The 9,775-nt window shown below is 45.8% G+C and overlaps 1 pseudogene; it reads left to right on the top strand.

Annotated features, from left to right (window-relative positions):
- Window positions 1–4,334: 4,334 nt before the first annotated feature.
- LOC129395223 (X antigen family member 5-like) overlaps window positions 4,335–9,775 on the top strand; it is a 38,138-nt pseudogene continuing 32,697 nt past the window's right edge.

Here is a 9,775-nt window from a genome sequence, read left to right on the forward strand (position 1 = left end):
TGCATTAGTAGCTACTGAGTGACACGGGGGAAGAAGGTGAGTTCCACCTTAGCTTGAGGAATGATCCAATATAGAGGGAGCAGTTGATGCTTCAGGACAGAGAAGTAGATCACTGCAGGAGCAGAGCCCCTGAGAAGGTGGGAGGCGTGGGATCCTGAGCTGAGGTGAGGGGGCTGGCTTCAGTTAGGAGCATTCTATGCAGAAGGATGGGAGATAATTTGAGGGAATCACTGAAAGCGAGGGTGGTCTTGGGGATCCCTAACACAATAGCAGCAGCAGTGTGATTCACCAGCAAGACCATGACTCACTATAAAATGTGAAATCCTTCTTCCAATAAAGGAAGAGTGAAGGGGTAGAGACGATGAAGCTGTAACACCTTGGAGACTATGGATTTCCCCATAATGTGAAGCAGCTGCCGACCTGCTATCTGTTAGAAACACATGTACTCCCAGCATTTAACAATAATCCCTCCAACTGCAAGAGAGCTGGCTCACTGGATCCCTCGTCTGCAGTTCTGTGCTGGATAATTTAAGGGGGAAAAGTGCAGCCAGATGCTGACTTTGGCTTTTCTTTTCTTCTAAAGGCAGGTAAGGAAAGGACCCATACGTTACCAAAGGTGAGCTTTGTGTAGGCCAAAAATGTTAAAAGTTTGAATTTCTCTTTCCTCCAAGTGGGAGGAAAAAAGTCAGTTTCCTGGACTTCTGTAAAGCCTTAGATCAACCTTAAGCCTTAGATAAATGAAAAAAAGCAGGGAGCGGGGCGGGGGGAAGGCCGCATGCAATGGCTCACACCTGTAATCCCAGCATTTTGGGAGGCTGAAGCATGAGAATCACTTGAGACCAGGAGTTCAAGACCAGCCTGGGCAACATAGTGAGGCCAGGCCAAAATTTTAAAAATTAGCTGGGCATGGTGGCATTGCCTGTAGTCCCACCTACTCAGGAATGTGAGGCGGGAGGATTGCTGGAGCCCAGAAGCCCGAGGTTGCTTAAGTTATGATCCCGCCAGTGCACCCCAGCCTGGGCAACAGAGGGAAACCCTGTTTCAAAAAGGAGGTTGGGGGAGTGTGAAGACACATTCCGGCCTTGCCTTCAGCTGGGCTACCGCTGCTGCAGCCCCCTCCCAAACATTTGAGCCAGGATCCCTCTTGGCCATGGTACTTGTGACTCTGTAATGCTGAATTTAGTGCTAGCAGTTTGAAGGAAATTTCCATGAGAAGAAAAAAGGGGGAAGTTTTAAACTGGCCTTGCATCTTGTGGCTATTACATCTGGATGTGTGATGATATTGATGGAAGAGGTCCGGCAGTTTGACTACTCAGTGAAGCAGCCACAAACCAGGGAGTGATGTTTTCCATGCTTCTCACTGGATAAATGATAGAGAAAAAAGGGATGGAGTTTCTGTAAACCCATTTTTTGAATTTTGACAAATTCAAGATTTCATCTTGACTATTTCTTAAACATGATGAATCTTTTCACCTAAATTATATTAAAATACTTTTTTCTGAAAATCCTTTTTTCCCTCTTGCAGAGAACTCTTCCAGAAAAAGAGGTCTAGAGAAAGGAAGGGGATGATTAAAGAAGTAAAATGTTTGCATCACAAAATGGTATATGGTGATTTTTAACAATTGGAGAAAACATGAAACCTGGCAATAAGGAGAGGCAAAGGAGGGAGGGAGGACATTAGTTGTCTCTGTTTTTCAAAATTGTTGCTAAAAACTCTCCACTTTTCCTCAATAAATACTTTCCATACAGGCTTTCCAAGCCACTGTGAGCCAACGTTGAAATCACACTGACTGCTGAGCCCACAATCACCTACAGGTATTCAGGGATTTCAGTTACCAGTCCAGAGATTTAAATGTGCAATAACACAATGTAAAAAAGTAAAGAGGCATGAATGTATTGAGTCTACAGAAATATAGTTAAATTCATTGTATGCATGGAAGAAAACCCAGAACCAGAGAAGGAAGTGATTAATCAACGCATGTATAAAAATTGGCCCAGGTGGGAAGATCACTTGAGCCCACGTATTTGAGACCAGCCTGAGCAACACAGTGAGGCCCCGCATCTAAATAAATAAATAAAATAAAAAACACTAAATAAATTAGCTGGGCATGGTGGCGTCCACCTGTATTCCCAACTACTCAGGAGGCTGCAGCATGAGGATTGCTTGAGCCCAGGAGATGGAAGCTGCAATGAGGTATGGTCATGCCACCGCTCTCCAGCCTGGGCAAGAAAGCAACACCCTGAAAAAAAAACATGTGTAAATATGGACATAAAATTCCTTATTTCTGTCACAGATCTGAGACACATCCTCCACTAAGGGTGACATAGGACTGTCTGTTCCCAAAGTTTCTGGATGCATGAGAATAGTTGGGCAAGAGGGAGAAAAAAAAAACCTGGCCGGGTGTGGTGACTCATGCTTGTAATCCCAGCACTTTGGAGGGCCAAGGCAGGGGGATCACCTGTCAGGAGTTCAAGACCAGCCTGGCCAACATGGTGAAACCCCGTCTCTACTAAAATACAAAAAATTAGCCAGGCGTGGTGGCGCACACCTGTATTCCCAGCTACTCTGGAGGCTGAGGCAGGAGAATTGCTTGAGCCCAGGAAGCAGAGGTTGCAGTGAGCTGAGATCATGCCACTGCACTCCAGCTGGGAGACAGAGCAAGACTCTAAAAACAAAAACAAACAAAATCTCAACTTCCTTTCTTTCTACTACAAACAACCTGGGGATGTGGGTCTGGAGACAGTAGGAAAGCCCTGGCCGGCCCTGCATGTGCCTGACTCAATGTGCATGCTCCTTGCTGCCCAACTCCCTTGTTGCCCATGCACTGTGCTGTCTGCCTTCTGTCCCTGCAGAGCTGGGCGAGGAGATGTCGTGACTTCCTTCTGTTGTACCAACTACAAATAAGTCGGTAGATGCTCACATCAATCCTACCAGAAAGTTGAAGTGTGAGTGAGTGTGAGGAGGAGCCCGTGGGCGTGGTCCATGGCTTCCTAGGGAGAAGGGCCTTGAGGTTCTTATCCTTCTCCTAACAGGCAGTGATGCAGCCATGGGCTTGGTGTCATGGGCAGCCCAGACGCAGGAGTAAGGAGGGCCATAGAGGGGAGGAATGTCAAGTGAACATGGAGTATTTTTGCTGTTGTTGTTTGTTTTTGTTTTTGAGACAGGGTCTCACTGTGCCACCTAGTCTAGAGTGCGGGGGCATGATCATGGTTCACTGCAGCCTCAACCTCCTGGGCTCAGGTGATCCTCCCACCTCAGCCTCCCACATAGCTGGAACTGCTGGCAGGCACAACCATGCTCAGCTAATTTTTTGTATTTTTAGTGGAGAAGGGGTTTCACCATGTTGCCCAGGCTAGTCTCAAACTCCTGGTAGAGTGAGTTTTGAGCAGGGAAACTATGTGTGTTATGTGAGTACCAGAGGCATATGAAACTGCTCACAGAGGACAGATTCAGAAATGCTCATTTGGGACCTGGGAGAGAGCAGAGGACGGCAGCGGGGGATAGGGTATTGTGAGGTGGGTCACCAGAGCCCACAAGGCAGGCACCAATCTCACTGTGCATGCTTCTTGGGGGCTGGCCTCAGGGCACACGTTCATTACGTGTCTTCCCGTGGGCCCCTTCACCCACGTGGTGAACGCGGGGAAGCTGTGAAGGTGTAAAGGTCACCATTCCAGCAGTCTGGACTCTTTCTCCCCTACTGAGACTCAGCTGGTAGGTCTGCAGGCCAGTCCTCCCAGGAGTTGAAGGGTGAATGAGTGTGAGGAGGAGTCAGTAAGCTTCGGAAGGGTCGGGTGATGTGGTCCCTGGCTTACAGGGAGAAGGGTTTCAAGTTCATGGTCCTCCTCTTGTGGGGGCGCCGCCATGGGCCCTATTGTGGGGAGTGTCAGAATGAGGGAGGAAGGAAGGCTGCAGACAGGGGATGTGCGGTCAGGTGAACATGGGGTGAGTGCTGGGGGTGCTGTTGTGGGTATCTGAGTGCCAGAAGGGCCTGGAACCCCCGACAGAGGACAGATTCCACATTCCTCGGTGGGGACCCACGAAAGGGTGGTGTGGGCACTAAGGAAGGAGCCTGGAAACTCGGAACGCTGCGGGCTAATGACCATGGCTCCAAGGTCTGCAGAGCTTCTGATAAAGGTGTCCAGTAAGGAGCGCCCAGTGCTGTGTGACAGCTTCTCAACTCCACCCTGGAGTTTCTAATGGGCAGGGCTGTGCATTCCAACAAAACTTGATTTTGGGGGAGGTGTAAAATGGGCCTAGAAAATGGGTGTGTGATGAAAGCAGTGGTCACTCCAATTTTAATTCTCTAGGTGTGTAAACTTAAATGTCTCCACAATGGAAAGTCCAGTTGTGAAACCAAACCTGATTGGAAATACTGTGTGTCTCTTGCCAGAAGCCTTAAGACATTGCTCAACTAGCTTGACCAACTTAAATGACTGTGCAAGCATTCTATTCAGAAGGTTCACACACTTATAACTGCTCTAAAACATACTTTCAAAGTATTTCCATTCTTCAAAAAAAAAAACAAGTTAACATTTGTCCACGGATGTGGACAAATATAGCTATCCTCTCAAGTGCATTTTCCCAATCACAGTACTCTGTTTGCAGAGTGAAATATGAGTTGGTGAGGAAGATCAACATATAGGCTTACACCAAAGTAATATTTACAACCTCTTCACATGATTGGGCTTCTCTTTATGAGTGACTTAATATTCAATGTTTTCTACTAGGAGCAATTTCTTTTTGTGGTAGTGTTGTTGAACCAGTATAGATACACTGATAAAGGTCTCCCATGTTGATAAAAAGTGATTGTGGCGTCTCATGAAGGAAAGAGTAACCCAAGAGGGCTACATCCTGGTTTTGCCTGAATGTGTGAACTTGTTTTCCCCAGATTTGACTGGTGATTTCCTCCTCATGCTTATTCATAGAGCATTACACACATTCAACCCAACATAAATAAAAATGGCTACCCAAGCTGTTGAGGGTAACAGTCTTAGAGTAACCTCTCTATGGGAAGAGTAACTTTATGAAGAATAAGTATGTGGAATAGTGTTGGGATAGTGTTGGAGCATGTCTTTAAACATGCATATGATTAGAAGTATCTATGTAATCTGTATTCATATTATTCACAGGCATTGACAAGAAATTTTTTATTTGCACACTCACACATGCACACACACAAACACACACACACGAACATGTGTGCATGCACACACACACACCCCTTGTCCCAGGAGCCCAGTGTGCCAGAGCCTCAACAAGAAGAACCACCAGCTGAAAGTTGGGATCCTACACCTGGTCAGAAGAGAGAAGAAGATCAGGGTGCGGCTGAGATTCAAGGTGCTGGGAAGGGAAAAAAAGAATGTTTATTGGGAGAGGGAGGCCTATATGGGCATCATGGCTTATGCCATGACCAGTAACAGGAGGAAAGAAAACATGAGGAAAGGATCTCAAACATTTGCTGAGAGTTGGCTGGAAAGGTGACAGGCATACTTTGCAGCTTCCTGCAGTCCCTGGATATGATGATTCTTCTCTTTTTCTTCGAGATGCATTTTGTAAGCTTGAAAATACAGTCCTTCCTAAATCAGATAAAACCATTTAATTGGTTGTATAAAAATGTACATTATTTCACTAGTTTAATTTGATCTTCTTAGGATGTTGCAGTGTGACCTCCTCAGCCATGCTGTCCACAGTGTTGTAAGCACCCTTTAATAGCATGTGGAGTGCCAAGTCACCCTACCTTATAACACCCTGAATAAAGCCCACTTGCAAAGGGAAGTTAGCTTCATTTTATAAATAAGAAAAATGAGGCCAGACAGCGCAGTGGCTCACGCCTGTAATCCCAGCACTTTGAGAGGCCTATGCGGGATAACCTGAGGTCAGGAGTCCGAGATCAGCCTGGCCAATATGGTGAAACCCCATCTCTACTGAAAATACAAAAATTAGCTGGGCATGGTGGCACACCCCCGTAATCCCAGCTACTAAGCAGGCTGAGGCAGGAGAATCCCCTGAGCCTGGGCGGCGGAGGTTGCAGTGAGCCAAGATTGTGCCACTGCACTCCAGTGCAAGTGGGTGACAAAGACTCCGTTTCAAAATAAATACATAAATAAATGAATAAAAAATGAATAAGAAAACTGAGCCTCAGAGATTGAGACTTACCAAGAACAATTGACTCATGGAGAAGGAATTCATATTTTTGTTCCAAGGTTTGCATTCTTCCTACCATCTATGTTAGAAAATGTGAATGATTTTGCTTAAAAATATTTAATACTCAAAAGCATCTGTATTGTAAGGTACTTCACTATTGGCTCAGGACAAAACGCAGTTCAGTGAAGCAACTCCAGAAACGAGGGCAGTGAATGAAAGCCACTGTTTCTTTGAGGTGTATTTTTGACAGTATGTTTGGTAAAAAGCTGGATAATTCAGGACACTGGCATACAGGTAACTATATTAGTAGGATTTTCAAGGGGCTTTTAAAAGTTGTTTCAATATTTTTATAATTAGAAAACTCAAAGTACGATAAGATTATCATGAAACAGAAATTGTTTTTTCAACGGATAGCATTTTCAAACTAAAGATAGACAGAATTTGGGCCACGGATTATTTTAGCAATTCACTGTTAAGGGGTTTCCAGAATATGCCTGTCAACAATACCCATTGATTTCTTTGCACTTCAGTTCCCATACTCTCACTGGAAGACAGTGATTTTGCTGTTACATTGCATACATTTTTCTTAGTGACATTCATGTATGGAAAGTTACATGAAGGGCATTTGGACCTAAGCATTACTTTAATTAAGTTTAACCCCAACATTTTCAAGGTACCTCAACAGGGTATGAGTGTCAGAACTATAAGATTTTTCCTAGGCCCACCAATACATCGATCTAATCATAGAAATTTACATTTAAGTTTTGATTAAAATGTTATCCATGGGGCAGTCTTCAGATTTCCAAGGTAGCTGTGTGTGTATAATATACAGTGGTAAAGTATGGGAAATGTAGGTGTGCTGAGACTTATCCTCCCTGAAATGACTGCCTTCTGACAGTTCCCCTAAACCAAAGATGCAAATCAGTTGTTTGGACTGGACGAGGAACCTTAGAGGGAAAGGTCCCTCAGTGGGAGGCCATATCGGGGGCCTTGGCCAGCTCCTGCCTGATGACTGTATGTCCTGCTGGGGGTGCCCTAACAAGGGTAAACTCTTGGTGTCCAGGGGTATCACCTGTGCCCTGTGGGATTGTTCTTACCTGTACGCCCTGACTAGCCCATCACTGCCTCATCCCTGGAAGGCATTCACATCAGCTTCAGCTTCCTGGCAAGAGCTGTGCTGAGCCTGAAATGGTGGCTTGGGCTGGACAAAAATACAGAATCTTAGTTAGGAAGTCACCTGTCTTTGTCAGATAGACCTTCACTATTAATAGGATTTGTATAAGATGGCTGTGATGGGAAATCTGATGTGTCAACTTTGCTAGGCCACGATACATGAGAAATGTTCACTTTGACCAGGGTATATGTCTCTGTGAAGGGTTTTCTTTACATGAGAACTAGCATTTAAATCAGCAGACTTCAAGTAAACCTAATTGCCTTACCCAATGTGGGTGGGCCTCATCCAGTCCCTTGAAGGCCTTCAGAGAAGAAGACTGGGGTCCTCCTCAAGTTGAAGAAATTCTGCCTCCACCCTGCCCTTGGATTTGGGCTCTCATATCACCTCTGCCCTGGCTCTCCAGCCTGACATCCTGCTCTGGGAGATTTGGACTTGCCAGTCGCAACAGCTGCATGAGCTATGTCTTCAAAACCGCCCCCCCCGTCTCTCTCTCTCTCTCTCTCTCTCTCCACACACACACACACACACACACACACACACACACACACACCCAGAGGAACCCTAACAAATAGGGTGCTTATATCTGGGACCCTTGAAGGGCATAACTGAGATCAGTACTGCAGGTTGGTCTCACTCTGCTGCATGGCTTCTAAGGCAGAGGCCTGTTGTGTTCCCCTCCCGCCCTCTGCAGACTGACATCCATGTGGCTCATCACTGTGACTCAGGGTTTGGTCATCCAACCATGCAGAGGTCACTACAATTCCACAAGTGTTCCCTGCCCTCCTTCTGCCTATGAGGTCCTCTATCCCATCCTGAGGACACAGAGATCTACTGGGTATGTTTCCAGACTTCCAGGAAGGAGCCAGGAGCCTGGTGAGGGAGATACACCTGCAGCAGCAGTAACAGCAAGGGGCATAGCCAGTGTGTTCACCAACTCATGAGAGATCACATTACCAACATCTCCCACTTAAGTTTCCCCATCAACTAACAGCTTATCCTGAAATTATCATGTTCGTAGGTAAGTTGGATTCCCCTTATTCTATTGGCCCCCAATATGCACAGATACAAAAAAACTGATACTGGAATGTTCTGTCAGAGTGAAATCCAAGAATGGAATGCCTTGCTGTGATGTGATTTTCGAAGCAATCAATAAGGCTTTATAAGTTCCCAGATGAAGCAACATACAGGCCTCCCTCAGTTTAAAGGGAGTGACATGTATGGGAAATCCAGTTTATTGAAGACTCTGGAAAAAGACGTTTGCCTGCCTGTAACACTCAGTACCCAAATGCAAGTAGCACCTGCCAATCATTCCAAAAACTGCGGCTGCTCTCAGAAATTTCTAAAATGCCCCAAAGTGGCCGAAGATATTCTGGCTATAAACCACAAGTTTAGGATTGAAAAGAAGTATCCTCAAACTTCTTATTTACATCAAAAGAATAGGAATGTTGCCGTTGGTACAGAGAAAATAGAGCAGGGTAGCGTGGAGAAGGACACAATGTTCCCCAGGAGGGTTTGCAGGCACCTTCCTCCTCTGTCCTGCTTTCTGTGATAAGAAAGTCGTTCAGGGATAGGTGAGGTGGCTCCTGCCTCTAATAGAGGTTGAGGAGTGAGTATTGCTTGAGCCCAAGAGTGTGAGATCAGCCTGGGCAACATAAGGACACCCCACCTCTACAAAAAATAATTGGCCGTGGGCGGTGGAGCCTCCATGTAGTGAAACTACTTGGGAGGCTGAGATGGAAGGATCAGTTCAGCCTGGGAGGTTAGGGCTGCACTGAGTCATGATTTTTCCACTGCATTCCAGGCTGAGCGACAGACCCGGTCTGAAACAGCAACAACAAGTGGTTTGGGGCCAGCTGGGGTGTGCCGGGAAGCTTATCCTGGAAAAGATACTGTTGCTAGGTAAGTTGGATTCCCTTCATTTTTACCCCAGGCATGCAGAGCTACTAAGCAAACTGATACTGGAATGTTGTGTCAGGGTGGGATCCAAGAATGGAATGGCCTGCAGTGATGTGATTTTCCAAAGCAGTCAATAAGTCTTTCATAACTTTCCAGATGAAGCAACATACCAGCCTCCCTCAGTTTGCAGGGGAGTGACATGTATGGAAAATCTAGTTTATTTAAAACTCTGGAAAATGATCTTTGCCTCCCTGTAACGCTCAGTCCCCAAATGCCAGTAGCTCCTACCCATCATTCCAACAACCACAGCTGCACTCGGAAACGACCAAAATGTTTCAAAGTAGACAATGATATTCTGGCTATAAACCATGAGTTTAGGATTGAAAAGAAGTATCCTCACACTTCTTATTTACATCAAAAGAGTAGGAATATTGCGGCCAGTACAGAGGAAATAACAAGGCACCAAGGAGGAGGACACAATGTTCTCCAGGAGGGGTTACAGGCAACTCCCTCCTCTGTCTTGCTTTGCTTTTAGTGACAAGAAAGTGGTTCAGGGATAG

The sequence above is a fragment of the Pan paniscus genome, chromosome X (assembly GCF_029289425.2).
Source record: "Pan paniscus chromosome X, NHGRI_mPanPan1-v2.0_pri, whole genome shotgun sequence".
Classification (NCBI taxonomy): domain Eukaryota; kingdom Metazoa; phylum Chordata; class Mammalia; order Primates; family Hominidae; genus Pan; species Pan paniscus.